Below are 27919 nucleotides of genomic sequence, written 5' to 3'. Positions count from 1 at the left end.
ATCTAAGTCTCAGAGGTTCAGAATGTCCTTGAGGAGGTTGAGGGACAACAGAGAGCCAGTTAGCCAGAAACACAGTGATGGGAGCTGGTGATGGAAGATGAGATCAAAGAGGAAAGTAGGGGCTCCGATGATGTACAATTCATAGGCCATGGTAAAGATTCAACTTTATTCCGATTGAAATAAGTTGTCTTTGAGCAGAGTTTTGACCTGCTGTTGGCCAACTTCAATTCCAATTCCTTTGAGTGGGAAGTACTTCAGAGAGGCCGGAGAGAACTAGGGAGACCAGTCAGCAGACCAGATAGTACTCTAGGAAAGAAGGCTCAGGCCGGGGTGGTAGCAGTGTCTGTGAAGAGACAGGGAAAGTTGGTGGGGTTTTCTAAAGCTTTGGAAAATATCTGTGTGTGAGAGAGAGGAGACCATAATCATGAAAGTTTTGGCCTATACCACGAAAGAAGCCATTTTTTGCTACGGGTTTGACTGAGGGAAGAACAATTTTGCTTTAAACATATTAGGTTTGAACCAACCACAGTAGGAATCCTAGTAGGGAGACAAGAGGTAGGAGGATTGTTTCAAGTTAAATTTGTTTTTCACGTTACATTTGAAATGTCTATGGACACCCAGATGGAAGTTTGAAAAGGCCCTTGGTTGAATTCAGGGGAGCGAGATCTACGTTGGAAATGTGAATTTGAAAATTTTGAACGCATGGATGGCATTAACACCAGACTAGCTAGACACGGTGGTGCATGCCTGTAATCCCAGCTTTTGGGAATTCAATGCAAGAGGATCAGAATTTCAAGATCAGGTTCTATCTTCAGTTACATAGCACGTTCAAGGCCAGTCTAAGCACATGAGACCTTGGATTTTATTTTGTTTTTTAAAAGGAAGCTACAGGATGGAGTTGGACAGAAGGGTTAAAAACCCAAGTGAGTAAGCATGAGGGCTCTACAACTTTTAGAAGTGACCCAGAGATCATGTAAAAGTGTTTCTAGACAGGGGAGAGAGCGTTTAATCGAATGCAATGGACAGGCCGAGTAAAAAGAAGGCTGGGAACTCACAACTGTAGCTGATCTTGATAAGAATAATGTTGGAGAGCGGGCGCGGTGGCTCACACTTTTAATCCCAGCACTCTTGAGGGCGGGGCAAGAGTCTTAGGCTAGTCTGGTCTACAGAAAAGAATTCTAGGACAGACAGACAGAGCTATATGGAGAAACCCTGCCTCAAAAACAAACAAACCAAACAATGTGTCTGTCGGGAGAGTGGAAGATGTGGAGGTTGACTGAGGAAAGCTGCGAAGAAAGTTGTAGAAATGCCCACCTGGAGAAAACAAATGCTAGCCGAAGCAGATGATAAGCCTACTACCAGGAAATCAGTTTCGGGGGAGGCCAGCACTGAGGTCTTGCTCTCAGACGAGCAAGAGTATTAAAAACTTTTCTCATAGGACTGGTATAGTTCAGGGGAAGGCAGCTGTGCACAAGGCTCTGGGTTCTGTTCCTAGCATTGAGAAAAAGTGTTCCCACCTTCACTGACTGCCTTCTCTTCGGCTTCATTGACTGGTTTTACACTGCTACTTTCAATTTCTTTTCTTAAATTTAAAATTTTTTTTTAAAGGCAAGACTTTATATAACCCAGGCTATCCTCATTCTTGATAGTTGAGGACCCGTGGTCTTCAATTCCTAATTCTCCTGCTTCTACTTTCAAGGACTGAGATAAAAGGTATGTATCGCCACACCTGGCTTATTTTCTTAAATTTCATAGCACACTGTTTTGCCAACAAATAGCCTTAAAGAAAGCTGAGTGTAGTGGCTTATGCTTATAACATTTAGAAGCTCAGTCAGAGTTAGAGTTAGTCTGGGCTATGTAGTAGTGAGTCCTAGGCTAGCCTATATTACAAAGAACCTGTTTCAAAAAAAAAAAAGAAAGAAAGAAAGAAAGAAAGAAAGAAAGAAAGAAAGAAAGAAAGAAAGAAAAGAAAAGACGGAGGTGGTCCATGCCTTTAACCCCAGCACTTGGGAGGCAGAGACAGGTGGATCTCTGACTTTGAAGCCAGCCTGGTAACAAGAGTGAGTTCCAGGACAGCCAGGACTACCCAGAGAAACCTTGTCCCAACAAAACAAACAAACAAACAAACAAACAAGCAAACAAAAACCAAGAACCAAAAAACCCCAAACCAAACAAACTAAAAGAATTGAAAACAAATTGATTTATTTTTGAAACAGCGTCTCATATAGCATTGGCTGACCTGGAACTTCCTATGTAGCTAAGGCCGTCCATCAACGCCTGATGCTTTTGCTTTGTCCTCCCAAATGGTGAGATTAACTGTGTGTAAAGGAGGCAAGCAGCCGTCTCTTAGCCAATCACAGCAGCATACTATCTTCTGAACCCACAAAAATAAAGTGTAAGGCATTATTACAACTTACATCAAAAGGGCAGTAGGATGGATGTTTTGATTTCTTTTTGGTTGTTATTTAGAGACAGTGTCTCACTATGTAGCCGCAGATGGTGGCGGTGGGGTGAGGGGACGGGACGGAACTTGCAGTGTAGCACAAGCTGGCCTGAAGCACCTGGTGATCCTCCAGAATGCCACCAGGCCTGGCTGAGTGCCACCAGGCCTGGCTGAGTGCCACCAGGCCTGGCTGTACTTAATTCTCACAAAAAGGCTTTGCTAATGTTGCACAGATTGTTCTTCATATCTCAAGAGTATGTTTCTGATCTTTCTATTTCAGTGAGTTGAGTATCTCCAATGAACAATTTTCTGCCTTTCCCTTACCTCAGAAATAGATTTTCTTCTGACCTAGAATGTAACTTAGTTACTTTAGAGTAACTGTCTTTGCCTTCCTTTACTGAGGAGGCTGAACTATACAAAACGGTCAGGCCCTCTGTGGCCACAGGAGGACAGAAGAGGGTTAGTAATAAGAGTTACTCAGAGTACCCTGAGCAGAACACCCAGGAAGCCAGACTATGATTGACTGTGGCTCTGCTTAAACAGGATGGAGGCACAAGGCCAGAACCATCTGCTCCAATTCTGCAAATACTCCAAACCACAACTAAATTTGTAATCTACTTTTCTAATATACAGACGGGCATTTTAATCCTAGGGGCTAGAGAGATGCCTCCGTTGTTAAGAGCACCCCCTGTTCTTGCAGAGGACTTGGATTCAGTTCCCACATGGTAACTCACAACCATCCATAACTCGTTGCAAGGGATCTAATACTGTCTCCTGATCTTACCAGGCCTCAGTGACACATGGAATGCACAGACATACACGCAAGAGAAACACTCAGACACATAAAATAAACGAATCTAATATTTTTTTAAATAAAGTTTTAATCCTTAAAAAATTTTATTTTATTATTTTTTTCTCTGAAGCAGGGTTTGTCTGTGTAGCCCTGGATGTCCTGGAACTTGTGTTGTAGACCAGGCTAGGCTCAAACTAAGAGTTCCTCCTGCCTCTGCATCCTGAGTGTTGGTTGAAAGGCCTGGCTTCATCCTTATAAATTTAACTGAACTCCAAACTGGCAACATTCTGCCTTCTAAACTTTTTTGAACAGTACAACATAATAACATAAGTGTAACATTTGATTTATGACACAGTGTTTGGTAATTGTCTGTGTAGTCAATATAACCCTTAAGAAGTAAAGCACATGGGCATGGAGAGACATTACTGTCACCCTAGCACTTCAGAGTCAGGAAAATCAAAACTTCAAGGTCAACCTCAGCTACACAGCATGTTCCACATCTGGGATACATGCCAAAAGAAGAAAAATTAAAGTTAAAATGTGACTTGTCAGCTGGGAGTATCCTTCACATATCTGTGCACGCACACACACACACACACACACACACACACAAATATGCATGTGACACACACACAAAAGTAAACTTGATTTTCTCTCTCTCTCTCTCTCTCTCTCTCTGTGTGTGTATGAGTGTTTTGCATGCAGGTATGTCTGGGCTCCAGATCCCCTAGAACTGGAGTTATGGATAGTTGTGAGCTGCCATTTCTCCAGCCTCTTATAATGGCAGTTAGTACAGACTTGGCCCTGGAAAAGGAAAATGGCTACTAATTAAGCCAACCTTACACTCTAAAGACTTAGAACTGAGGGGGACGAAGAGCTCACTCAGCAGATGACCTGGGTTCAATTCCCAGCACCTGCATGGCACCTCACAACCATCAGTAACTCCATTCCAGGGGATCTGATGTCTTCTTCTGGCTTTCATGGATACCTGACAGAAACATGGTGTATAGATGTACATTCAGGCAAAATATTCATACACAAAAAAATAATAAAAAGTAATTAGAACTGGGAGGTTCTTCTGCAGGATCAGAGATAATAAAGAGGCTAGACGGAATGAAGATGTATACAGACCAGCAGTTGCCATGTGCTAGACTGTTGAATCATGGACTTCTATGACAAAGGTGTCTGATCCCCCAAACTTCTAAGAAATCCACTATTTCTATTTATGTGTGACCCTTATAAACAGGTGGTGGTGGCACATGACTTTAATCCCCACACTCTGGAGGAAGAGACTGTGGATTTCTGAGTTTGAGACCAGGCTGGTCTACATAGTGAGTTCTAGGACAACCATGGCTACACAGAGAAACTCTATCTTGAAAATACAAAGCACCCCCCAACACACAAACACACACACAATGCAACAAAACAACAAAAATGTGACCTTTGTAATGTCCCATAGCCCTGTTTTTCATGTTCTAAGAATTTAACAGGATTGCTAACATTCCTGCAGCACACAGGAACACTGTGTGCATGGCACACATCTGTGGTGACAAATGAGAGAGTTCCTTTTATCTAAAAGACCTAATTCGACCTCACAGACTTAGTCAGAGGCAGGTCTAAATTATGCTGCAGACACTCTTTATATTGTCAGAGGTAGGTCAGATTTAATTCTCCACCTCCAAGATTAGCACATAACCCAACCCAGCTGACACAAAACAGTAAACAGTTTGATCAAAGGTATATTCATTCTCTCTTTATGTAGTATCTGTTGATTACCTGCAATGTGTCAGGCATTGTGCTGGTGCTGCAATCATAGACACAAATAAGCTCCGTGGACAAACATGACAAAGTGTCAGTGGGGAAGGCTCAGATTCACCACATAAAACCCAAAACAATGGGACCAGTGAGATGGTTCAGCAGGTAAAGGTTCTTCCTATCAAGCCCGATAACCTGGGACCCACAGGCAGAAGAGAACCAATTCCTGAAAGTTGTTCTCTGATTTCTTGTGGGTACAGTAGTTTGACCAAACATAAGTAGAAAGAAAGAAAGAAAGAAAGAAAGAAAGAAAGAAGGAAGGAAGGAAGGAAGGAAGGAAGGAAACAAAGAAAGGCAAAGAAAAGACATAAATTGCAGAAAAATTAGAGTCTCTAATAGAAACAGTTCTCATTACCTAGATTCTCTCTGGCATTCATATTTTTCTGACAGAACTCCTCTATCTACATGCAGTTTATCAGTCATAATGAAGTCTGTGTCAGTACACTGTTTAGGCAAGCAAAAACACAAGGACGGAATGAAATCATAGCTCCTCAGTGCCTTGATCGCTGGTATGTGGAATGGCCTACGTAGATGGCCAGCATCCATAATGACCAAGTTCAATGTAACCATTGTCTGAGTGCACACTTGACAGGATTTTAATGTGATACTGTTTTGGACTTAAGTTATATATCCCTTAATGGCTTCTTTTCTTCATTTGTTTTGTCTGAGACAGTGTCTCAATATGTAACAGAGATTGGCCTGGAAATCACTATAGGTATCCAAAGCTGACCTCCAACTGGAGAGCCTCCTGCTTTTGCCTTCCAAATACTGGGTTTGCAGGTATGTCTTAAGTGATTAGCAATGGGTAGAAGTAAACACATGAAAAATGTAGAGAGAGAGAGAGAAAGAGAGAAGTAAATACATGTTTAAAGTAGAGGAAGAAAGGGAGGAGGCACTGAGTAAAGGGAAAGGAAGATATAGAAAACAAGTCTCAAAATATGACTCATCACAGGGGCTGATGGGATGGCTCAGCGGTTAAGGGCACTTGCTTCTCTTGCAGGAGACCGAGGTTCATTTTCTAGCGCTCACATGATAGCTCACAACTGTCTGTAACTTCAGTTCTGGGGGATCTCTGCCGGTCTCCCTTAGGAAATAAGTAGGACAGTACTGTTTGCACCCACATTTATCAAAGGTCCTTGTTTACCGTGGACGTAGTCGTAACTGCTTAAAATAAAGTTTGAAAACTCTCTAATGCTCTGTGTGACTTTTTAAAACTACTCATTCCGAGAGCTCTGCTGGACTCTTTGATAGGGTAAGGAGACGTGAGTCAAATGCCACCAGCTCTTGGGGTGGGAGAATATTCTAATGCTACAGCGTGTGCACAGTGTTCTTGCGTCAGCTGGCACAGTGATCCCAGTACTGGAGAAGCTGGGGCAGGAGGATCCCCGTAAGTTCTAGGCTGGTCAGGCTGCACAGTGTGTTCCGGGACAGCCTGTCGTACAGAGTGCAATCTCACCAGAAAAAAAAAAAAAAAAAAAACAGCAAAAAACAAAAAACAAAAACACAAGACAGCTTTGGATTCCCCAGCACCAAAACAACAAAAACCTTTACTCAGTTCACAACACTGAGTTATGTGGTAAAGTTGCAAAGTGTAAAATGAAGGTGTGAAACCACTTTCTCCTGTGTACGTTGGGGTGTAGACTGATCAAGAAAGCAATGTCGAGCCAGACATTGTGGCACACCCACGTGACTCCAGCTACTGTTTAGGCTGAGAGAGGATTGCAAGTTCAACGCCTGCCTGGCCAGCTTTGGGAGAGCTTGTCTTAACAAAACAAACAGCCCATCCAGGCAGTAGCAGTGCACACCTTCAGTCCCAGCACTCTGGACGCAGGAGCGGGAGGATCTCTGACTCTGAGGCCAGCCTGCTCTACAGAGCTAGTTTCAGGACAGCTAAGGCTACACAGACAAAATAAGTCTCAAGAAAAACAAATAAGGGGCTGGAGAGATAGCTCAGTGGTTATGAAGACTTTGTTGCTATTGTTGGGACAAGGTCTCGGTATGTAGTTCTGGCTGGCCTAGAGTTTACAGTCCTCCTCCTGCTTCAGCCTCCCAGATTCCAGGACTACAGATGACTCAGCACCCAACTTCAAGACATTCATATTTTTTTTCACTCTTATTTCTTGAAATCTACTACGTTTTATGCTTACTGTCCACCTTAATTTGGACCAGCACAGTTCAGTGCTCCAAAGCCAGAGTGCTGGCCAGTAACAGAGGGTGTTTTCCTATCACAGTGGGCAGGTAGCCTTAAAAGGCTATGATAGAAAGGCAAATGCCAGTTGAAATTTCATTGTATACTTTTCACCCGCACATTATTCTTAGGGTTCCTAGGTAAAGTTTAAGTGGCCTCCTCCTAATTCCAGACCTGTTCTTTTTAGAGACACTTATTTGTGACAGCGTTGCACATAGCCCCAGCCTGGCCTTGAACTCCTGAGCTTCCTGCCTCCACCTCCACGCTGCTGGGACAACAGGTGTATGGCACTATGATCAGCTTACAATGCTACTTTAAAGGACATTATTTTCTATGTACATAGTGGTAGCGCAATATGTGAGTTCAATATATGATGGAGTCTGGCTAATAAAATCCAAAGGAGTATCTGTTAAGGCATATGGGAAAGAAACTGTTCTTACGAGAATGACTTCAAGAAGAATCAGGAAAGCTCCCCACACTCCTTACCCCTTACGTATTTTAAAGATTAAGTAGTACAGGTGTTTCCTGTCTCAGCCTCACCATGGCCAGCTGCTTCTCTCTTTCTGTTTGGGACATTTCCTATTGAGAACATGTTTAGGAGTGTGCAACTACCTTGGGACGACAAAAGTTTCTTTAAGACGGTAAAGACAACAGAGGTTATTTTTCTGATCAGAGATGTAAATTTATGAAGTCAACCATTCACAGGGCAAAGGCAGGCAAGGACAGAGTTGCCTATCAGAAGGAAGAATGAGTGAGCCAGCAAGTTACTATTAGGCTTTGCCTAAATAGTAACAAGCCAAACCTTCCCTTCTTCCTGCCATCCATTTCCTTCTCTTAAGGAAGGTTCTTCCTCCATCATTTCTTCTCCTCCTTGTTTCTTCCCTTTCTTTTCTTTCCTTTCTTTCTCTCTCTCTCTCTCTCTCTCTCTCTCTCTCTCTTTCTTTCTTTTTTGACAGGGTCTTTCTATGTAGTCCTAGCTGTCCTGGAACTCATATGGAGACCAAGCTGGCTTCAAACTCACAGAGATCTTCCTGCCTGTGCTTCTGGAGTGCTGAGATTAAAGGAGAGCACCACCACATCCAGCCGCATCATTCCTTCTTAGCTATACCAAGTGTTGGGTTACCCTGAGTGCTTAGAATGTAGAGCTAAAAGTGACTGCAAAGATCATAAAAAGAAATAGTTCTCCACCCCCACCAGAAATGCCAGGAACACATATTCACTCAATGTGTAGACACAAATGACAGATTTTTCAGTACTTTCCAGTGTCATGGTGATCACAGGCAAGCAGGCCCAGAAGGCTGGTTGAAGAAATGGCAATGTCAATTATTTCAGTTACTGAGTGTAAAAACTTGAAGTATATTTTCTGAAATACATAGGAGACTAAGTGGGTGACCATTATTCTGGTTCGATTCTGTTCACCAAAAGATTCCTTTTCAGTGAACAAAGACATTTTGTTTGACATTTATCAGTCCTACACCAATTTTTATCCCATGTGGGTGAGTTAGAAACTCGAAGCTCTCCTTGCTTTCTAAATCCAAATGTTTTACATTTCGTGTTTGAATGTTCGGATTCTACAGCCCACATGTAGAGTCCAAAGAACAATCTTTAGGAGCAGGCTGTCTCCTTCCACTGTGTTCATCCAGGGAAGCAATGCAAGCCACTAGGGCTTTGGTGGCAAATGCCTTTATCCCCTGAGCCATCTTGCCACCCCAGGACTCACATTTCTAGCAACCTTTTAATGTAGTCGTCTTTTTGTGGTTTTTGTTGTTATTCATTGCCGGGTTTGTTTGTTTGAGAGGTATGCTCCTTAGGCAGGCTTTGAACACTTGAACCTTCCTTCTGCCTCAGCCTCCCAGGACCTAGCACACTACTGATACACCACCACATCAGACTATATCTACTCTTTTTCTTAAAACAAAACAAAACAAAACAGTGCCCACAGATGCCAGAAAAGAGCACTGGATCCCTTGGAGCTGGGGTTATAAGACGTTGGGAGCTGCCATGTGAGCACTAAGAACCAGACTTTCAAAAGCAGCAAGTGCTCTTAACCACTGAGCCATCTCTCCAGCCCTGACTGTATGAACTTCATCTAACTCCCATACAGAATTTCCATTACAGATCTATCACAATGTCCAATACAGTCTTTCAGGGTGGCTATGGTGGTGCACATCTGTAGTCCCAGTACTTGAGAGGATGAAGCGGGAAGATTCCAAGTTTGAAGCCATCCTGGGTTACACAACGAGATCCTCCCTCAAAACAAACAAGCGAACAACCACTACAATCTGATGACAACTGTTAGTTTTGACAAAGGAAGCCCTCCTTTGAGTTAGTCTAGTCATAAATGTGAGCAAGAAATTCATTTGCCTTTTCTGTTTTTCCTTTATAAAGAAAGTATCAGTTCAATATAGGCGTGGAAATCTGGTTATCATCTTACCTCAACTATGCTATTGTTCTTGTAGATAGCATGGCTTTTTAAAGTAAGTTGTCCCCACCTGTTTCCGTATTTAAGACAGGGTTTCATGTAGTCCAGCTGGCCTGTGACACAGTACATTGGTGGGGTTGACCTTAAACTTCTGATCCTTCCTCTACATAGGGGAACACACAGACCTGTGCCACCAGGTCCCATTTTATGCAGTTTTGGGTGGAGCCCATAGCTTTTATGCAAGGATCTCAACTGAGCTACTAAACCCAGCCACCTATATTCCTTTTTTTTTTTTTTTGCCACGTATCACCATACCTAGATGGTACAGAAGAAAAATTGTTAAAAATACTATAAATCTTATTATCATGTCGAACATAAAGAAAATTGAGATGGCTTCTCTTGTGACTGATGTTGGAAGCATGAAAAGCCTTCAAAATCTGGCTTTTTCTGTTCACATACATACATTTTCCTCTTACTAATCAAAACTTAATTTTTCTGGTACAAAAGGTAAAGACTTAAGATTCACCAGTTAAAAAATAACGAGGGAGGGCCTAATAAGATTGCCTTTTAAACCTAAAAAAATTCAGGCTTAGCTTACTTGCCAGGTATCTGTTTTTTGAGGTATGTTTTTTGGAATGTTTTCCACAAAACTTATAAAATCAGTTTGCCTTTACTTGCAAATGGATAATCATCGAAAATAATCTAAATCAAATGCTTATCGGTAAGCACTGACTTGAGTCCACTTGAAGCAAACCTGGAAGGGACTTTCAAACTCTTAAAAACTGGCCTATAGGCTTCTGCTTTGTCTGGCTACTGCCTCTAGTGTGAACTCTTTCTAGTTTTTTTTTTTATTTGCATGGCTGCCTTTCTGCGTTTGCTTCAAGAATCAGCCTTAACCCCGTGCAGGAATTGCTCGAACTCAGAAGCCTTGGGGTCAGCCTGCTTTGCATCTCTGCCCTGACAAAGTCCATCCTGTGGTGCGGCGTCGACGCTGCCAGCGCTCGCTGTCCTGCTCCGCGGCTCGCGCCAGGCGGCGGCGGAGTGCCCGGCACCGGGGTCATTTGTGCTCAGGACCCTGCCGCGACACCGACTCCTGGGCGCCGCCGTTTTCCTTTCAGTTCTCCGGGCACACGCGCCATCCCACACCTCGGCGGCTCGCGCCCCCGTCCCGGGACAGACAGGCAGGCGCGGTCTTCCCGGAGCGATCCACGTCACCCGCGCAGGCGCACCGGGCGGCGGGCAGGGGGCCGCGCTCGGCCCGCGGTAAACAAGCACTGCGCAGGCGCCGTGAGCCAAGGTTGCTTTTTTTTTTTGTCTTTTGTTTTGCATAGCGAAAAGAAAAAAAAAAAGGGGGAGGGAGTAGGGGAAATCGCCAAGCAAACCCGTGCGTCCGCAGACGGACGCAACGATCGGGCTCCTCGCGCTCGAGCTGTTTCTGGGGCACCAGCTGCGCGGCCGTGGGAGCCAAAAACCCCCCACGGAACGGTCGGCCTTGAGCGTCTTCTTCTGCTTTTCTGGCCCGCACTGAGGCTGCGGGGAAGAAAAGACGGGGAAAAAAAAATAAGAAAAAAGCTGTTTTCTTAAAGGAGAGGTGGTGGGCGGTCCCCGCCGCGCCACACAAAAACCTCCCGAGCCCTTTCCCTAGACAACGCGAGATCTCGCGCCGGCACGGGACTCCGCACGCCCCGCCCCTCCCCTCCCGCGGCGCTCTGCGCACGCGCCGGCCGGTTTTGGCGCGCAAACGTTTCAAAACTTCCTGCCTGGTTGCAGGTGGCCGGTGTCGGCCGCCGAGGAATGTCCTGTCAGGTTGAAGCCGGGTTGTCGAGCTCACAGCATCGCTTTCTCAAGATTGTTTTGTTTTTTTCTGTTTTCGTTCGAAATTCCACCTGAGTTTAACTCGTCCCCTCCTCTCTGTTCGTATATGGGTCGTGAGTTGTTGAGAGTTTCCAGTGAATCAGATAGAGGGGAGCGTCCATCGCGGCTTTGAAATAAAAGGTTGGGTTTTGGTTGTGTGGAACGGTAACTCCGCGAGCGGCACACGAAAGGATAAATCGGAGGGACGAAAGGATTTTTTTTTTTTTTTTTCCTTGAAGACTGAGAGGCTGTGATTGTGGACCGAGGTAATATAGTGGGATGACGTTGGGGAAATTTAAAGATGGAAGAGTTAAGTGAAGGCAGTACCCACATTCTTGAGATGAGGCTAGAAGGACTTATAGGTAGTAGAGGACGTTTAGCTTAAAATATTTATGCATAGCTATAAGCAGGTAGGCAGGGATGGCGTGTATTCAGGCTGTGACAGCAAAGAAGTGGCGCTGTCTTTGAGTGGAACAGATATTTCTAAAAAGTTTGTCATGAGCAAGAGCTGAGGTTGGGACTGTATTAAACAGGAAATAATCTGGAGCCTGGAATCTTGCAAGGGTCGAGGGGGTCTGACTGATCTGGCCTCTTTTCTCTCCCAGGGCACATGGAACACCTGCACACATACTGGATTTTTGCCCCGAGACGTCCAAAAGGTACCATCCAACGCCTCAAGTGTCCTCTTCCTAGGAGAATGCCCTGGCCCTTCACCAACCTCACCCTTCCGGCCAGAAAGAAATTTAGCTGACAAGCCCTTCAGATGTGTCACCGGCTCCTTACAAGATTGTGTATTCCTAGTCTATAGTCTCCCGGTTTAGAACCCACTTTAATATTGGGAGTAATATGGTACAATCAGTATTCAGTCATTCTCACTGTCCACAACCATTGTTTCCAGGACCGGAATCCATGATGCTCAAGTTCCCTGTGTGACCAGGTGTACTATTTGCATGTAACCGTTGTACATCTTTCTGTGAAGTTTAAACAATCTCTAGATTGTTTGTGATATGTAAATACTATGTAAATGGCTCCTGTACTATATTGCATAGGGAGTGATGTCAAGAAAAGTGTACAGTACGGTTGCAAATTTTTCTACTCGATGAACATACCTGCTCTTGGCTGAATCTGAAGAAAACCCATAGATGGGGGCTGGCACCATTTCTTCCTTTCTGTGTGACAGTTCTCTCACTGCATTGATCAGACTGGCCTAAATGGGCTCAAAATCTAGGCTCAGACAGCCCTCTTGTCTCTACTTTCAGAATAGCTGACATTCCAGGTGTGTGCTGCAAACAGTTCTGAATATATTTTGATCCTTGTTGTGCCGTATGGAGTAAACATAGGAAGACTGATGGGTTATATTATTTTACTAGGTTCAATAGAAGAGTAGCCAATACCTAAGGAATATAGCTTCCTTTTTTCTGTAAGAAAACAAAGAATGGAACGTCTTAGGATAAAAGCTGGTAACAGTGGAAAGAGATTTAGTTATTAATTTATAGAGGAAAGAGTCGTATAGGTATACACCTACACCTACAGCCCCGGCTATCAAGGTGGGCAGAGGCAGGAGGACTGCTTGAACGTAGCTGGGAAACAACCTGGGGGTGGATGGAGAGAGAAAGGAAGGAGGGAAGAAAGGACCAGACATGGTAGACCCTATTAGGAAGTTCTCTCTGGAGCACTGTATTTTGGCAAACTGTATTCTGTTGTGTGTGCTGTATGTGCTGAATTCACAGGAAAATGCAGGAAAAACTTTACAGGTGCAATAGAACAGGATTTCTGGGTTGAAGCCTGGATATTTGGTTTTAGGGATTGGGATCATCCACCATCTAAGTATAATATAGAACTGAGGATCCAAAAACTTAAGGCTTGACTTTTGGATCTGGCAGTCATGCCATTTGGCATCTCAGAGCCTCGCTTTCACTATTTTTTTTTTAAAGATTTATTTCTTTATTTTGTGTATATGAGTGCTCTATCTGCATGTATGCCTGCATGCCAGAAGATGGCATCAGATACCAGTATATAGATAGATAGATAGATAGATAGATAGATAGATAGATAGTCTGAGCTGCCATGTGGTGCTCAGTACCCTGGAAGAGGTCTTAACCACTGAAGCCATTTCTCCAGACCCTGATTTTTCTATTTATAAATTAAGGGTTATAGTAAAGGAAAAATAAGGATAAAGTGTCTTTTAAAAAAATATCTTATTTTACCTATGTGGTGTTTTGCCTGCATTCTGTTTGTATAGCACTTGAATTCCTGATGCCCTCAGAGGCCAGACAAGGACACTGAGTTATGCTTGGGAGCCTTCATATGGGTGATAAGAATTGAGACCTGGTCCTCTGGAAGAACAGCCAGTGTTCCTAACTGCTGAGGCGTCTCTCCATCTCTCCAGTCTTTTACAGGGTTAGTGTAGTGACAAAATGAGCTATTACTGGGAAGATTGTGGTTTAACAGCACAGAACGTGGCATATCATCTATGGTCAATAAGGGAGAGTTTGGTGAGCAACATTTATACTTGCTGCCTACCTGCTGAATTGTGGGTGCTGCATGAGCATAAGTTTTCTGTGTTAGAAAGCCTTATGGCTGGTCTTCTAACTTGCACAATAGAATTACCTGGGGAGTTTTGAAAGATCCTAATGCCTGGTTTACCCTACATCAATCAAATCAGAATGTCTGGGAGTGGTGCTTAGACATCAGTACTTTTTTTTTTTAAGGTATTTAGATTTATTTATTCATTGTTTGTGTACATGCATGAATGAGGGAATATATGCATGCTACAGCATGTGTGTAGAGCTCAGGGAACAACTTGCAGGAGTTGGTTCTCTCCTAATATCATGTGGGTCCCAGGTATCAAACTCAAGTCATCAAACTTGTACCAGCTGAACCATTCCAGTGGCTCACCATCAGTACCTTTTAATTTACCTTTGTAATGATTTCATGTTTGTGTATGATGTATGTGGACGCTCCTGTCACAGTGTGCGTGTGGAGGACAGATCTGTGGAATCTGTTCTCTGGGTTCGAGGGATGGAATTCAGCTTGTTAGGCTTGCTTTGTGGAACAGAGAGCGCCTTTACCTGTGGAACCATCTCTTTGGCCTCTGCACACACGCTGTGGCATGCATGGACTCTCTCATGCATGTATACACACACTAAACAAATAAATCTAAAAGCCTTTTGGTTTTTTGGGGACAGGATCTCTGTAAGTAGACCAGGCTGACCTCAAGCTCACAGAGATTTTCTTGCCAAGTGCTGAGATTAAAGGTGTGTGCCCCCATGCCCAGCCTCTAGCAGTATTTTTTTAAGCTTTCTTTTCTTTCTTTCTTTTTTTTTTTTTTTAATTAAGGTTGAGAACAACCATTTAAAGAGTTCCTGCAGAAAATGAAAGGAAACTAGACCCATGGCTTAAGACCTGATCTGCCTAGTTATATGTTTGAAGAGTTTCTGGAGGAGTAAAGGCAAGGGCTTAAGATAAGCACATTCGTTGGGCACAGTTGTGTGTATTGTGGAGAGAAGGCACTGAAATAAACACACTGACTTGGGAGCAGTTGGTGTTGTCATTATTATAGAAGCCAAGAATATACTGAATTTGTTGTATGGAAGACTTTGAACCTCCCAAGCTGGCCCTTTGATCTGGCACAGGCAACACAAAAGATAGCTTGGTTTCTTTGCCACCTGGAGCTGTTCTGCTCCATTGATTGGGGAAGGCATGATTAAAGTGTTTGTGCATGGGTGGTCTTCTCTCCTGGGAGGGCAGGTGGGAATGCCTTTTTAGCAGGCATTGATTAGGAAGCCTTTCTACCGCCTATGAGAGGGAAGAGGTTGATCTGACCACACTGATGGCTTTGTTGTTACTGACAGATGGGAAAAGTGAGGTTTAAGCCTCTTTATAGCCTTCCAGTGCAAACAAAATCACTTAGGGGATGAAGAATGTCTGGGCGGCTTCTGCCTCTCTTGCCTTCACTTCCCAAGTGCTGGGATTATAGATATGTGTCGCTCCTTTTTTTTTTTTTTTTCTGTCAAGGATGGAATCTAGGGTTTTATGCGAGCTAGGCAGGTAGACAGGTGCCTTCCAGCTGAGGTACAGCTTCAGCCTAGGAACTTCACCTTCTTAGATACAAACTAACTTTTAGTAGCACTTACAAATTGAAACTGCCCTTGTTGACACAAACAAAGACCCAAGTGTAGTTATGGCCAAGAATTATCTTTTGCCCCGTGGGGGAACCATTCTTTTTTTTTTTTTAAGATGCCTTTTTAAATTGTTAATTATATGTTTGTGTGCCTGTATTTGGCTATGCACATGTGAGCGCAGGTATCCTCAGACCACAGGTGTTGGAGTCCCCCTGGATTTGGAGATAAAGACTCATGAGCTGCCTGATTTGGGTTTTGGCATCTAAACCCGGTTCCTCTGGGAAAGCAGCACATGTTCTTAACCCCTGAGACATCTCTGCAGCCCTGCACACTAGCTTTGAGCAGGACCTGACTTCAGAGAACCAAGCACACATATAAAAGATGGTCCTCTTGGGACAGGCAGGCATGCATGAGTGTGGTCTCTGTCCCAGGCAGTTCTTTCTTTAAACTGTAAATAATTTATTATTATTGATGTATATGTCTCTGTGTGTATGGGGTGTGCAGCAATCAGAGAACAGCTTTCTGGAGTCCCTCTTCTCTTTCACCTTTATGTAGGTTGTAGAGATCAAATTCAGGTTGTCAGGCTTGTGGGGCAAGCACTTTACCCCCTGAGCCATCTCACCACCCTCTGGTGATTTTCATGAGTTTGAGTGAGCCAAATATAAGTAATGCTTGAGGTTCAGGACTGATTTTTTTTTTATCTGCTGGAGACCAGTGCTTTTGCATAGGGTGCAAAACAAGAAAAAGAGAGGTCTAATTGGGAGGAAAATGTAGCTACAAGGTTTGGGGTTATAGGTTATTGGTAGAATACACTGTTCATTTATAATGGCCTGTGTTCCACCATCAGCTCAAAAGCTGACACTTCTTGCCCCTCCCAATTAACAGAAATGGCTAGTTTTGTGTTTTCTTCTTTGTAGATGCAAATAAGATAGATAGATAGATAGATAGATAGATAAATGTATGTCTATTAGACCTTGTTCAAAGTTTTGTACTCTACCAATATGAAATTCTGGTCCTTTATGTAAGGGTGTCCAGTCCATCTCTGCTTTTTTAGGGGGTGTTAGATACAGAATTCTAGGGCTGGTGTGGTGATAATGCACACCATTATTTCAGCTCTTGGGAAGCAGAAGCAGGAGGATCTCTATGAGTTTGAGGAAGGGAGCTGAGGGCACACAGAGAAACCCTGTGTAAAAAAACCAAAAAGCAAAGAAAAGAAATATAACTCTAATGAGTAGCTTCCTTGGGTGCAATGGACTCTTCTTTGTAATGTATTATTTTTTTTTTCCTAGAGAAAGTATTTGAGGTTGATGCTGTGAAAAATGAGGTATGTTATATCTGCTGTTATTGGAGTTGCAGCTTCTTATACCAAATGCAGTGTCATCCTGGAGTTTTGGCAGCTAATGACAAGATTGAACAAAAGACATACTCAAATCACAGCCAACTCAGCTGAGATTAGAGAACATCATGTCTAAGAAGCGTAGCGTCAGGGACCCTCAGCCTAAGAACAAAAGGGAAAGGTTGTCAGAAGGAAGTTGCTAAGGTGGGTATAGGGAAAAGACAAAGGCTTCCAGCAAGAACATTGGTAAAATGGCTAAATGCCCTTGGGGTGGGAGGCAAAGAGTCCACTGCCGCAGTCACTGAAATTATGAAGTGGCTGAAGAACAGATTCTGCAGAGAATCAAGTTGAAGGTTACAAAAACCTCAGAGAGGGATGGGATGGCGGAGCCGAGAGCATGACTAGCATGCATGAAGCCATGGGTTCGGGTCCCATCATTGATGATTCATGTGTCATTTCCAGGCTGCAGAGTGAGCCCTCAAGGCTAGCCTAGGCTACAGGAGACCCTGCCTCAAAAACCAAGTCAAAACAAAGACAAATACTTAGTAGTTTGTTTTAAGTAAAAATATTCAGGAAATATAGTGGGACTATGCACATTTTAATTCAGGGATAAAAGAGTCAACATATACAAGATGTTTTTAAAGGAACAGTGAAAAAAATTAATTTGGGTTAACACCCAAATTCACATTTATTTAATATGCTGGAACATAAGGTTATTGATCACCTAGTTGGCTTTGAATTTTTGTAAATTTTGTGGGTGGGAGTGGAGAGATGACTCAGCAGTTAAGAGCACTGGAGGACAAACATGACCAACATGGTGGCTCATGCCTCTAGTTCTAACCCTTGGGAAGCAGAGCAGGAGGATCAGCGGTTCAAGGTCCCCTGAAGTGACAGGAGCAAGCTCAGCCAGCCTGGTCCACATGAGACCCTGTTTCAGAAAACAGCAACAACAGCCGTAACCCTTATAACCAGATACTTGACATGCAAGAGAGTCACCAATAGAAGTGATGTGTGTATGTGAAAATTAAAGTGCTATGTGGTAAAAAGGAAGGTGTGGCTGGGAGTGTAGCTTAGCACAGAATGAATGCTTGGCCTGCCCTTTGCCCTGGGTTAGCCCTCAGCACCAAACATGAAAGAAGAAAGATGCGAGTAACTTCATTTAGAAAGGTGCTGTATGAATTACTTTTCTGTTGCTGTGACCGAATATCTGACCGAAAGCACTTTGAGAAAGGAAGGGTTTGCTTTGCCCAGTGTCTGAGGGGTGTAGTTTAGGGTGAGTGTGAGTTGGAGGCAGTCGGCCACATTCATGAAGCGGGTATGAATAGTTACACTCAGCTTCCTTCTCTCTTTATTTCAGAGCCCCAGCAGGGTGGGTCTTTTGTCCTCAGTTAAACCACCGGGAGCACCTTCAAAAAGTGTGCCTTACTAGTGAGCACACTGTGTGTCTGTATCTGTGTGTGTGTGTGTGTATGTGCGCACGCGAGCGCACACACGCATGCTTGATGCACATATCGGATGCTCACCTTATTCTTTAGATGGTCTCTGACTGAACCTGAGCTTACCAACTTAGCTGGGCTGGCTGGTGGGTAAGGCCCAGGGACCCTGCGTCCCCAGCCCTGGGATTACAGATTCTTGCTTCTGTGCTGTGAATTTCAGAGCACTGGGCATCTGAACTCTGGCCTTCATGATTGTAGGGTTAGCACTTCTCCCATGGGGATATCGCCCCAGTTCCTGAGGGGTTTCCTAGTCCAGTCAGGCTGGAAATGAACCACGGTAGGTGGGAAGTGGATGAGACACAGAAACGGGGAAGATTCTGTTTTGTTAGTTTGTTTTTGAGACAGGCTTTCTCTGTGTAGCCTTGGCTATCCTGGAACTTACTGTGTACACCAGGCTGGCCTCAGACTCACAGAGAACCACCTGTCTCTGCCTTCCGAGTGCTGGAATTACAGGCATGCACCACCACCTCCTACCTGGGAGAAGATTATATTATAAATGAAAACTCAAAACAATAAAACCTCCAAAAAAACAGCTTGAGAGACTAGTCTGTTTTGGGTATGAACAAGACAGAAACTTTTAAACCTAAAGCATGGAGGCTGGAGACAGAAGTTTAAAAAAAAGAAAAGAAAAACATTTTAGTGGATTTCCCAGGAACACTTGGATAGTGGGTTTTGATTTAAAAAAAAAAAAAAGATTTATTTATTATGTATACAATGTTATGCCTGCACACCAGAAGAGGGCAACAGATCTCATTATAGATGGTCATGAGCCACCATGTAGTTGCTGGGAATTGAACTCAGGACCTTTGGAAGAGCAGCCAGTGCTCTTAACCTCTGAGCCGTCTGTCCAGCCTTTGATTTTTGTTTGTTTTTTTTTTTTTTTGTTTGTTTGTTTTGTTTTTTTTTAAAATTTCAGTTAATGTTTGAAGCAGTTGGGAAGATCTTCCTTATGCTTCTGCTTTAAAGTTGATTGCACTTACTGTGTCTGTGTGTATGCACAGACACACCAGGGTGTGTGTAGGCAGGGCAGAGGACAACTTGTGGACTCTGCGTAGGTCCTGGAGCTCGAGCTTAGGCAGTAGGCTTGGTGGCGAGCCGTCCTGCTCCTGCCTCTTAAGAAGATTGGTTATCCAGTTACTTAAGCCATTCACGTCTCTTGAGGTCCTCAAGAGGTTTATAAGTTCAAAGAATATACCACTGGCAGTTTTGACCTATCAGTGGGTGAGTATAGTGTTTTGTTTTTAGTGATAAGACCTTTGTGTGTAGCCTAGGCTGGCCTTAAACATATGAGCTTTCTGCTTCAGCTTCCCAAGTGTTGACATGATAGACACAAGCCACATCTGATGTTGAGACAGTCTTTTATGTAGTCCAGGCTGGTCTTAGACTTGTTCTCTTCTTGCTGTCCAAATGCTGGTATAGGTCTGTAGAACCACTCCTAGCTTAGTTGTTTTTGGTGCTGAAAAGTTACTGACCATCATGCTGACTGGCCAAACACATATTTAGAGCCTACCTCAGTGGCAAATGATGATAATCTTAGCAATTTAGAAGGCTGATAGGATGATGATGAGTTTGAGGACAGCCTTATCCAAACAACTAAACAAGTAGATAATACTTATTTACCTTATGAGGTAATTTCCTAAATGTGGCAAATACTAAAATTAAGAGCTGAATTTCTAAGTGGTTATCAGGTCACATACCTTTAAATCCAGCACTGGGAGACAGGGGAAGAAGGATCATGAGTTGGAGGGTAGCCTGGGTTACATAGCAAAAATATTCTGAGTCTTATGTAAAAAAGGATTAACCTGGCCCCTTTCATAAACTAAAAGTAGGAAATGCAGGGCTGGGGGATGACTTGGTTAGCACAAGTACTTGAGGACATGAGTTTGGATCTCTTGCACTCAAGCCAAATGCTGGAGCTGGCTGGCTGGCTGGCCTAGCCAAATAAGTGAGTTCCAGGTTTGGTGAGAAAGTGACCCAGAGAGTATCTCAGAAAATAATTAGAGAGTGGTTACAGAGAGGAGTCAACATCAGCCTGTGATCCCCACATACATGCGTGCGTGTGTGTACCACAGTATGTGGGAAGTTGGTTCTGCATGTTGAGCCTGGGAATGAGCTCAAGTTGTGAGGAAGGGCCTTGAAACACTGAGCTAAGGTACTTTTAGGTGATTTTGGTTTTCTTTTTGTTTTTCAAGACAGGGTTTCTCTGTGTAGCCTTCACTGTCCTGGAACTTACTCTGTGGACCAGGCTAGCCTCAAACTGACAGATCCACCTGCCTCTGCCTCCCGAGTGCTGGGGTTAAAGGTGTGCACCAGCACTCTTGGCTTGAGCTAAGCAACTTTAAATTTCTTATTTTGGGTAATCCAAATGTCCTCTGATTATTACCAGGATTTATGTTTAAAAAATAAATTTATCAGCTTGCTTACAGTTTTTTTTTTCCTTATAAAATGACAGAGCATTTACAAGCTGGTTCTGTGGTCCAGATACAGTTATGTTTCTTAGGTATCTCTGCAGTACACTTTTAGGAGATACATGAGTGGCTTCCAAAAGGCAGACATCTAGTCTCAAAAGAGAAATGCCTTTTTTGTGTTCTTCCCACTGCTCTGTGGAAGCAGTCCTCTCATGCTCTACAGAGCTGGTGTCCCCAATTCAATTCAAATAGATTTTTAAGGAAAGAAGCAAGGGAGGATGGGAGGACTTACTGTCTTAGAGTAAATATGGATTCCTAGAACCCTGGCACTATGTAGGGCCACAGCAATCCAGTCAGGAAGAAGTCCGAAAGGTAGATTCGTTTCTGCAAATGCTCCCTGAAAGTCCTCTGCATCAATTTAGTTCCTTTTCCCTTTCTCTAGTCAGCAGGGTCCCATGGTGACCGGTTTTGAAAGCCATAGTCCCCTTCAGCAGTTACCTAGCGCCATGGCAACCAGGACGTCAGCAAAGCAGGATAGACCCACACAAAATAGCTGCAAGTAGGCTTCTATCCTGCCTCCAGTTCAACTCTGCCTGAGGCCCACGAACAAAGCTAAAAACATCTAGGCTTGTGCACTCCACAATTCCTGTGTATTGATGGAGATTTTCCTATAAGTGGAGATGTAGGAACATATAGTAACTATCTTTTGATTCCCCCCCAAAAAAAAACCACAAAAAAACCAAACTGGTAAAAGTATATTTAAGGGTAATGATGAGTTGTAGGATAGGGACTAGAAAACCATTCTAGATTTAATGAAATTAAAAAGAATTACTCGTTCTCCTAAGTGAAGTCAGTTGGCAGTAGAGCACGTTAGGGCCACAATACATGGTGTGGTTTATATTTAGATAAAAGATTTAAGGGAAAAGCTTTAAAAAATAGATTTATTTACCTGAAATTGGCAAAAGGCTTTAAGGAATGCTGAAGGAAGACAATGCTGTCCGTGGTGCTGAACACTGCATTGCCCAGATGTGCTCGAAGGGTGCCCCCAAGATAGACTAGGGAACACATAGCCGCATCTGGATTCTGGTAATAGGAAGAGAATGAGGACTTGGAGAGAAAGCATAATTTTCTTCCCCTATGAAGCAATTCTGAAAGCTCAGGGTAAAATTACCTGATTAAAAAGAAAAAAAAAAAAAGGAAGGCTGGAGGTCTGTGTGGCTGAATCTTGCCCTTTTCATATGGAGATTTTCAGATCAGAGCCAATCAGGTCAGAGATTTCTGCTGCCTTGCTCCTGAAAAGAGAAGTGGGGGAAGGGAGAAGATGGCCACATTTCCCCCCAAGCCACATGATCCATTTCCCATGTGACACATTCCAGAGCCTTGGAAAGGAGAAGGGAGGGGCACTGAGAGCGGGAGCTGGGGGTGGGAAGATGGTTTAGCAGTCAACCCTGCACAGCGTCATCTTGTCTCCCTACCAGGAAGCAGGCTGTGAGCTGAGGGAAGACAGACGACAGATATGAATGTGTTCCGAAGGTTTCTTGGTGGCTTATGGCATCCTCCAAAGTCCTGTCCGAGAGCTGTTCCTGACCAGGAAGACCCACGGAGACTGTCTCTGAAATCAAGTCCCGATGAAGGTATGTGCTCAAAATCCTCTATCACAGCTGAAATGTGGCTCAGAGGACACAATTCTTTCTCGTATTTTTTTTTTCCAGGTAATTTTGAGATTTTTGTCCTGGCTTAGATGCTCATTGGGGGCATTAGATTTGTTACAGGTCCAGAAAAGATGCCTGGGTAGTTCTGTAAAATAAATACTTCTCCAGAGTAAGCTCCTATTGAGAAAAAAAAACCTGGTTGGAAATCACATATAGTAATGATAATAAACCCATAAACTCATTGATGAAAGGATTTCTCCCTGTTTAATCCTGGAAGGGGAGGCTCATTACTCAGAAGAGCTAGATTTCATTATCATTGTAAGAAAATCCTGTCTCATCCCTTTGAGCTGCTGCTGTTGTGTGCCGGTGTTCCCAGAGGTTACCAGCAGTAGCTTAGGGAGCCTGAGGGGGCAGTCCTCATATTCCTTTGTGCTGTTAGCTCACCCTCCTTCTGATGTCACCAATACCAGGAGCACCAATGACTGTCCCCAAGCCCTGCTTTAGGATACTAGACTGCCACAGAATTCCACATCCACAGAAAGCCTTAGGGAAGCTCTTATAGGAATCTGCCAAATTTAAAGGCTACAACCACCATACGCTCATTGTAGATTCTTTGAGTATTTCAACTGAGCACAAAGAGAAGAGCTAGCAAATTCACATTTAATTTCATTTAACAGATACTTGAAAAAGTTCTTGCTGTGTGCAAGCCATCATCCTTCCAAGCAAACGTAGTGATACAGACTACAGTTTAGAGATAAACTCAGGCATAGAGGAGTTGAGGACACTCAGGGTCATTTAGGAAACACATAATAGAACAAGAGCTGAATCCCAAGATTCGATCTTAAAGTCTTCCTTCCTAACCACTGAGCTGTGCTGCTTGCCTGCTTGTGTTATCTCAAATGATGTCAACAGCCTATTGGGCTACAAATTTTGTTCAGCTGACGCTACTAGAAGATTGAGTCAGCTTTCCCAGCTAAAATAGATCCCCAGTGCAATCTGTATTTAATTTTGAATTATCCCGATAGTCATGTTCTATACCCCCAAATAACTCGTAAGTAATTGCTGTTCTCTGCCTTGTACTGCATAGACATCTAGTAGTCAAACACGGTGTGACTGGTGAATGCTGATGTTTAAAGGAAAAAAGATAAATCCGCAGTTACATTATGGTTGACTTTTAAAATCAAACCTAGAAATATTCTTCCATCCTTGGAACCTAGTAGCAAATCCAGCCTAAGCATATTGCCGTTATCTGATTCTGAAAAAAATTAATGTATCAAGACAGGTGTGGTGGCTCATGCCTGTAATCCAAGCATTTGGCAAGAAAGAGTGCCACGTATTCAAAGCCTGCTTGGGCTACAGCGTCAGACTCGTGTCTCAAAAAGAAAAAGAAAAAACAAGAGGAATACTTAAAAAATTATTCATATTAACTATGATGCCTGACTGGGTTTTTGTTTTAAAGTAAAAATAAAATAAAAATCTTTCTTTGCAAATTATTTTTGCTTTTCCAAGACAGATGGTCAACTCTGTTGACAGGCAGTCCTTAAGAGATTCAGCCTTCCGAGTGTTGGGTAATAAGGTGTGGGCCACCACTTTCAGGCCTTAATTTACATTTTTAAGGGTAAAAAAACATAATAATACTTTTTTATAAAGTCACGGATTCCTGGGGGTTGGGAGATGCCTCAGTGTATAAAGTGCCTGGTGGTGAGGATCTGAGCTTGGATGTTCAGCACTGAGGTTTTAAGAAAAAGTTGAGTATGCATCTGTAATTTCAGCACTGGTAGGCAGAGGCAGGAGGGCCTTTCAGGCTTGTCATCCCTTACCTCTCGCCAGCACAGGCATGAACACACACACACACACACACACACACACACACAGACTTTCTGAGATAAAGTATTTTTTCACCATGAGTGGTGGACAATGCCTATAATCCCAGGTGTGGATTGAGAGATTGAAGTAAAAGGATCACCAAGAGTTCTAGGGTAGCCTGGGCTACAGAGTTGAGCCTCTGTCTAAAAAATAAAAAAAGTAAAAGATCTTCCCTCGTGATCTGTGTGGGTTTCCCTCTGGCCTTTGATGATAGAATGCCTGATTTCATTCCTACAAGCTGTGGAAAACTGAAAGAGGTGCTGGGTCTAAAATATAATGTGGAAAGATTTGCAAACTTTTTTTCCAAAACGTGTTTTTCTCTAGTAGTTGACTGCAAAACACTTTGTAGAGTAGTTGTATCCTCCGTGACATAGACATTTCCCAGGACAGGTGACCTGAAATGTGGCCTAGTGAATGGTACGTTCAGTACACATATGTGAGTGTACCTTAGGAGACTCAAGACTCTTAGCAGCATTCTGCTGGAGCCAGTTTTGGGGCCTGTGTCTGTTTTTCTTTGTTGATTTATTTAGTTTGTTTTTTAGACAGGGCTTCATGTAGACTAGTTTGGCTTTAAGCTTGCCATGTAGCTGGCACATGTCATAAACTGCTCCTCTTTGCTGCCCCTTCACAATCCTGGGATGACAGGCGTGGACCACCACGCCCAGCTCTGACTCTGTTCTGTTTGCATATGTTTACATCAAAGCAGCAAATATGCAGTAAGAACTTGGCAGTCGTCAAAGCTGCGCTTGGAGTTTATGTATGTTAGCTAGGCTCATCTTGAACCAGAGATTAGTGGTATCCATAAGTCCTTCCCTGGGCATTACTGCTCCTCCTCGTGGCATTTTATGGAGAGATAAATGGGAACAACCCCAGCAGTCTCTCGCTTTCCTCGGGTGTTTTGTCTGACACTTCTTTGTGCCATTGAATGGCTTACCTCAGGTTGAGAGTGGTTCTGCCCCATGCATTCTTTTTTCTAGTCTGGCACCCAGGTCCCAGAACACTGTCCAAAGAACTCTCAGATATTAATGGACTCTTACCTAGGGACCCTTGACATCCTGAGTGTCAGCTCAAGCTTGAGCCAAAATATGACAGTTAGGACCAGAATGAAAAACTGTCTCAAGGCATTTTCCCTCTTTAACTCCGTGGTCAAACACAGGGCCTCGTGTGTGCTTTTCAGGTTATGTTCCCAACCCCGACAGGGTGCAATTTTGAAAGATTGCTTGATTTGAATTCAAGTTTGCAAGCTAACTGTGATTAAATTAGTCATCCTCATGATCAGACACATACACAGCCTTTATTATTTTTCTAGCTAATTAAATCATTAAAGACAAAAAGATGAAGCTTATGAGTAAGGTGACCACAGAGCAGCTTTTCCCCCAGTGTGTTGTGCTAATTTTGGTACACAGCAGAAGAAACAGCAGCCTGTTGCAAAAGCTCTTGTGTGCTTGCCGATGGCACATACATACGGCAGCACAGCTGAGGCCCAGCTGGGCTTTCTACCTGCCCTCTTGAATCTGACAGGAGCAACCCATTGACCTTTCTGAAGAGAAGACAGGACAGAGAAAGTAGAGTCGCTGCCCTGAGGAGAGCCCCTGACAGTGTGGTTTTGATTTGGAGGGTAGGTGTGAAAGATGTATGAGGAGGTGGACCGCAAACCTGGGTACCGAATCTGAGAAAGCGATGGCTAGGTCCCATCTTGTAGGGCACAGTTGCATCTGTCCCCACTAGGGTGTTTATATCAAAAGGGTCGGGAATAGAGCCAAGGGATGAAGTATAGGTGGTGTGTCCTCCATGAGCCGTGGCAGAATGTGGGATGAAATAGAGTTGACTTCTCTAAGGGGGTGGGTTAAGAGCAGAAGGAGAGTTACTATCGTGATTTTATTATTCTGTTTCTGGTGTTACTTTCCTTTGGCAGAAAAGAGGCATCTCCTGGAGTCTTTCATGGGACAGACGCTCCCAGGCTCCTGGCAGCTGTCATATTTAATCTTTGTAGCAAGTTCGTGCTATACAGTAGTCCCTGTTTTTCAGTGAAGAAACTACAGCTCAGAGAGATTAAGTAATCTATCTAAAATCACAACTACTAGCCAGCATTACATTAGTTTCCTTTGGTCCTAGCGTATTGTCAGTAATGTTCTTTCTTCTATGCTTTAAAAGGAATGTATTTAGGTATCAGACTAATAAAAATATAGTTCTCAGAAATTGGAAAGGTAGGGACTGGAGAGATAGCTCAGTGGTTAAGAGTACTATCTCCTCTTCCACAGGACCCAGGTTTAATTCCCAATACCCTCATGGTGTCTCACAACCATCTGTAACTCCAGTTTAGGGAGATCTGACTGATAAATTTTTCTGGACTCTGAGGGTAACTTGGCATGCAGTAATGCACAGGCATAAGTGCAGGCAAAATACCATATTCAAAAAAATTATTTTATATGCATTGCTGTTTGCATGCATGTATGTCTGTGAGCATGTCAGATCTTGGCGTTACAAACAGTTTTGAGCTGCCATGTAGGTACTGGGATTTGAACCCAGGTCCTCTGGAAGAGCATAATTACTGAGCCATCTCTCCAACCTCCACATTTTTTTAAGTAAATTGCGAAAATATAGAGTACTAAGCAAGAACATCTATTTGTTGAGTTCTTGCTTTGTTTTAGATATTGTTTTAGCACCTTTCTTTGTTGTTATTTTTTATTTGTGTGTGTGTGCATGCCATTGGAAGCCAGAAGAGGGCATTGGATCTGATGGAGCTAGAGATGAGCTCCTTATCCTCCTGCTCCTACCTCCCAAGTGCTGGAATTATGGGCATGCAGCACCGCACCTGGCTTAGTCCCTCTCTCATATACTCACACTGACAACAAATCAGGTAGATACTGTAATTTTATTGATGAGAGCAATAAGTACAAATTAATTAACTTGCCAGAAGCTACATAGATTTTGAGTTGAAACTCAGACGGCCTAGCTCTGGAGCAGTTTCTCATCACAGTCAGCCTCTGGGGCAGATAATTCTTTGATGCTCATTGTAGGATTCTGCCTACTAGTTATCAGTAACCTTTGACCCCAGCATCTGTAGGTGGTGCCATATGTCTCCTGGGACGTGAAGTATCCACCTAGGAACCAGCAGTCGTGAGTTCTAGCACAGCTCCTCTTTATGTCTACAGTGCACAAAGTGCGGCTGTGGGGTGGCTCAGCCAGCAAGGGCGTTGGCTGCCAGGTCACTGGGCCCAGAGTGGAAGGAAAAAACTGACTAGGCTTGGGTACACGCTTTTAATCTCAGGATTTGGGAGGTAGAGGCAGAAGGATTAGTTTAGTGTCATCCACGGCTACATTTCAAATTTGAGACCAGCTTGGGCTATGAACCCTTGTCTCGATAAACAAATAGAAAAACTTACAGAATAATAAGATGAAGGGACTGAGGAGTCTCAGTCATGTAAAGCGCTTGCTTTTTGAGCAGGAGGACCTGAGCTTGCGCCCTAGCAGCTGTGCAACATGCTGGGCATGGTAAGAATGCCGGGTGTCGTGGGTATA

At 43.5% G+C, this 27919-nt stretch overlaps 1 protein-coding gene across 6 annotated transcripts in view; it reads left to right on the top strand.

Annotated features, from left to right (window-relative positions):
• The first annotated feature begins 10824 nt into the window (after positions 1 to 10824).
• Positions 10825 to 27919, top strand: part of Gpr19 (G protein-coupled receptor 19) — a 64554-nt gene continuing 47459 nt past the window's right edge. For 3 of the 6 annotated variants that reach the window (XR_009591991.1, XR_009591990.1, XM_021641336.2), the window contains exon 1: positions 22155 to 22513. The gene's annotated coding sequence lies outside the window, so the exon portion shown is untranslated. Of the gene's footprint in view, positions 10959 to 11371; positions 11782 to 12120; positions 12175 to 16928; positions 16964 to 22154; positions 22514 to 27919 lie in introns of those variants that run through there. The other 3 variants (XM_021641335.2, XM_060384306.1, XM_021641334.2) reach the window with 3 other exon arrangements.

Source organism: Meriones unguiculatus, chromosome 5, assembly GCF_030254825.1.
Source record: "Meriones unguiculatus strain TT.TT164.6M chromosome 5, Bangor_MerUng_6.1, whole genome shotgun sequence".
NCBI lineage: Eukaryota > Metazoa > Chordata > Mammalia > Rodentia > Muridae > Meriones > Meriones unguiculatus.
This window is presented reverse-complemented; position numbering and strand designations above follow the sequence as displayed.